Source organism: Zingiber officinale, chromosome 8B (genome assembly GCF_018446385.1).
Source record: "Zingiber officinale cultivar Zhangliang chromosome 8B, Zo_v1.1, whole genome shotgun sequence".
Lineage (NCBI taxonomy): Eukaryota > Viridiplantae > Streptophyta > Magnoliopsida > Zingiberales > Zingiberaceae > Zingiber > Zingiber officinale.
In genome coordinates, this window is record NC_056001.1 from 3,236,946 (window position 1) to 3,241,552 (window position 4,607).

At 35.4% G+C, this 4,607-nt stretch overlaps 1 long non-coding RNA gene across 1 annotated transcript; it reads right to left on the reverse strand.

The window, feature by feature from the left end:
- Positions 1-1,900: 1,900 nt before the first annotated feature.
- Positions 1,901-2,705, reverse strand: LOC122016488. The gene is made up of 3 exons (XR_006121131.1): positions 2,448-2,705; positions 2,272-2,345; positions 1,901-1,943 (listed from the first exon to the last, which is right to left on the reverse strand). It is a non-coding gene; the product is annotated as an uncharacterized LOC122016488 (long non-coding RNA).
- Positions 2,706-4,607: the final 1,902 nt, after the last annotated feature.

Here is a 4,607-nt window from a genome sequence, read left to right on the forward strand (position 1 = left end):
GAGCAGGAAGGAGTGAAATGGACGCATCACCGTAATGTCGTGAGTGGTTAGCGGTAGAATACAAAGTACTAGAACCCTATAAAGGGCGTAGTCCTGAATTCTAAGGTTAAGTGACCTAAACTGGGTCTCAGTGGGATCACGCTGGTCCTCAAAGAAGGACGAATAGATCGTATCGAGGGTAATATGTGAGTAGGGATCTCCAAAAGGTAGCTCCCTAGGAGGATAGCATAAAAAGGTGCAGGGTGACTCTCGTAACCCTAGAAACTCATGAATGGTGGTGGGAGATAATGTGATATCCGTGCCAGCTGCCCTAGTGGTATAGGAGTAGTCGTCTACTTTCACTAGGTTGTTGTAAAATTCGGCATATAAACTTATGTTTACTGCGCTGGTGCACTCAACTAGGTTTCGCAGCCTATAGTGGTTTATAGTCTCGGAGACTGGAATACAAGAGCGTAAAAAGAACGATCTGTCTATACATTTGGTTCTAATGGCCATGTAATTTGTTGACATAAACTTAATCCTAAGTTCGTCGATGGGAAACCTAGGGTCAATGCTAGGGGTAGAGGGCCCAGCACCAGACTTAGTACGCTTCCTAAATTTCACTACAAGAAAAAAGCTAATAGACAACGCTTTTAAAGCGTTGTCTTTGTGCCAGAAAAAGCGTTGTTAAAAGCACTGTTGTTAAAAGTCTGCTCAACGACAACGCTTTTAAAGTGTTGTCGTTTGTAGCAAAGACAACGCTTTTACAACGCTTTAAAAGTGTAGTCATATTTTGCAAAGACAACACTATTACAACGTTTTAAAAGCGTTGTTGTTTTTTTACAAAGACAACACTTTTTGCAACGCTTTAAAAGCGTTGTCGTTTTAAAGAAAAAAATTTAAAAAAAATTTATTTAAAAATCATTATTTTTATATTTACGAAACTATTAATTTTCTTTTACCATGTCTAGATTCGAATTTTACATATAATCAACTCAACTAATGATTTCAAACTCATACCAAAATAATAGAATTCTAACCGCGTAACAAGTCAGCAGCTATAACAAAAAACAGAAATTACATAAGTCATCCAAGGAAATATCTAGGAATTGCTATCAGAAAGGAATCAACATATTGTCATCCATCTTAAACTTTATCGCATCCTCTGTAAACTTTTTCATTTTCACATCAAGTTTAGCAGTCGCTTCTTCTCCTTTAGCTATGATACGATCGATCAGTTATTGTACTGTCCTTGGAGGTAAAAACCATTTTAGCACCAAATCTAACCATTTGTAGAAGTTCATCTTTATTAACAGCTGCATCGAGGAAGTTATTGATTAGAAACAAAAAAACTGATAGATAATGGATAAATTGCTTGAACCACATTAGTAAGCTCTTTGAAAAAATCATTACTTTTTTGTTCTGCTAATCGTCCTTGTTGAATAACCAAGGCATCAAGTGCAAGCTTCTTGTATGCTCTCTCTATCACTTTCTCCTCAATTGCAAACTGCATTTTAGATATGTCAAATGATTCAAAAACATCGTTAAACTGTTAAACTAAACTGAAATATTATGATACCTCAGTACAGAAACGGAACACTTGAACTTCTTTCTTTTGCCCAATTCTATGAGCACGATCCTGTGCTTGCAAATCAACTTGTGGATTCCTAGTAGAGGTATCCATAACAATTTAGTGATGAGCATAAATGTAGCAACATGATTCACATAATGGAAGAGGAATACCAGTCACTATCATAGAGAATGACAACATCTGCTGTAGCAAGATTAATTCCCAATCCACCAGCTCTTGTAGAAAGTAAGAAAATGAACTTTTGGCTTCCAGGTTGATTAAATGTTTCAATGGAAGCATCCCGTTCTTCTCCCCTAGTATTCCCATCAATCTGGCAATATTGGTAACCATGATATAGCAAGTAATCTTCCAGTATGTCCAGAAGTCTAGTCATCTAAATTACAACACAAACAGTTGTGTTAAATCAATAAAACACTAATATGTTACCTTCTACTGCAAGTAAGACTGGGCAGATATGTATGAAACAATTTAGAGGGAAAAATCTGATTATGAGAAACAAGATATGTAAATGACAAGCATTAGAAGCAAATACTGGGCAGCTATATGTGAAACAAGTGGGAACAAAAACAGTTTGATTATGACAAACAAGATATGTAAACAACAAAGATTAAATATCACAAGTTTCAAATAGATTAAAAGTGAAAATAGCAGGCTTTGCATGTAATTCCAAATGATAAACTGAAGACCCAATTGATATAGACCTGTGAAAATATTAGAAATCTGGAATCTCGTTCCTTCAGTTTAGGCAACAGCTTATCTAACAGGACCATTTTTCCTACAAAAACAACTATATGTTCAGAAAACAAGGAATTATCACTATAGTAAAATTATCATACTTCAACTGAGGTAAAAATACCTCAAAAGAATTTGGAGTTACCTGCATTTGTAATAAGATTTTCTCCAGTTGTATAAGGTGGCCCAGGTTCTACACCTTGGAATAGATATGGATGATTGCAGTACTCAGTAAAAGTTATCATAGCAAACAATAAAAAGTTGCATAAAGAACCAAACACCAAATTTTACCATCAAACATTAGTAAAAGTTTTAGACATTTCAAATCAAAATAAACGAGTTCAAAATGTGAAACTTTGCTAGAGAATCAACTATAATATGATAAACTGTGGTTTGTAGTACTCAGTAAACACAAGAAACATTTTGTAATCTAAAGAAACCATAGAAATCAAAAAGTCGAGTTGATGAGGTTACAGATGAGGTTATCAATTTAGTTACAACCATGAAACTGAGATCCATTTAAGAAACTTTTTTAATGACAATGGAAAGGAATACCAAAAAAATGTACTTGTTTCTTGGAGTTTGGCACAATAAAAAAATTTAGTGAACATTGATGTGAACTGCCATAGATAATTTTACTAATAAAATTGACATTAAAAGATGCATGTCACATACCCTCCAATCCTGAGGAAGATGCATGTCACATACCCTCCAACCCTCAGTAAGTGCTGAAGAAAATAAACAGTTCATTAGAAATCTTATTTACTTTTAGGAATATTGACATTAAAAGAAAATAAAAATATAGACAAAACACAACACTTAACGACAACAAATAATTCATTAAAAAATCACTTAAAAAAAATCTTGTTTACTTTAGCTAAAACAAGATAATGAACTTATATATAGGCAACAAATATGACCTTTAGCTAAAACAGATTCCTTGAAGAGTTGTTCAAAGTGAGGCTTGTAATACAAAACACCTTCCATTAAAGAAACAAAAGATGAAACAAATAAAAGATGTAGAAAAACTCTTCTGAATGTTAAATCATTATTTATGCAATTACCAACTACTTTCCAAAAAATGATTGAAATTTCTCATAACATGATTTAACTTATTTAACTGACAATGGTTAATTATCATACCTAGCAATATTCTATCATAATTAATATTGCTCTCACTTGAATAGTAATATTGCTCACTATATGCTATCAAGCAATGAATCATTCTAGATTTACTCAATCTTGATATATATTTTGTTGAGGATACTACCTAAAGCAATTTAGTGCTACTAAGTTTCCAACACAAAGAAAGACTGTAGACAAAATTGTATTTTTTTTAACAATAAATTTATAAAGGAGTCAACTATTGGATTGCATAACATGAGTGACAAGATACGAAGACAAAATTTCTACTTTTATCATGATCTAAAAATAGAATATTTATTTACTCTACAGAACTAGCTCGAATATCAAATCTACAACATTGATCATTTACTAGGAATCTCGACGTTCCAAGTTATTTGGAGCGCATCAGACGAACACATCTTACTTAAACTCGCTACTTCCAATGAAAAGAGATGATTACAAACAAAGTAAAGTTCAAATAACAACATAAAATTCCAAAAGGGAGAACACAGATAGAGGCGAACGACGATACCGTGAGGGTTCCTTTGCAGTTATTGCACTTGAAACAGGACTTATGGAAAATGATTTCGTCCGTAGTGAGTTGATCCATGAGGTAGACAGGTAACTCCATTTTACCAACACAAGTTATTTGCCACGCATAACTCAATGCGATGGAGTGACCAAAAATTCAAATAGAAAAGAAAAGAAATTGTAATATCCAAATGAATTATCTTTCCAGCAACAAAATTGGGCAGCTATATTCCAATGTGTAAGTTGGCATCAAAAAGAGGAAGATCACCTCAGATTTTTAAGCGGCGGAGGCTAGGTCGTAGGCGCCGTGGAGGAGTGGCAAAGGAAGCTAGGTCGCTGGTGGCATGAAGGAGTGGCAGAGGAGGCTAGGTCCCGGCCGATGTGGAGATGTGGTGGAGGAGGTTAGGTACGAGCGGTGGGTTTTGGAGGCTAGGTTTTTCATGGAGATGAGTTTCGGTGGAGATGAGTTTTCATGGAGATGAGTTTGGGGAGGAGCTAGGGTTTCACTATGGGTTTCGGCGGTGGAGCTAGGGTCGTGGAGATGAGTTTCGCCGGTGGGTTAGGCAGAGGGAAAACTCACTGTGGGTTTCGGCGGTGGAGCTAGGGTCGTGGAGCTTCGCGTGGGTTTGAGGGAGGAGGAGGGTTTTGT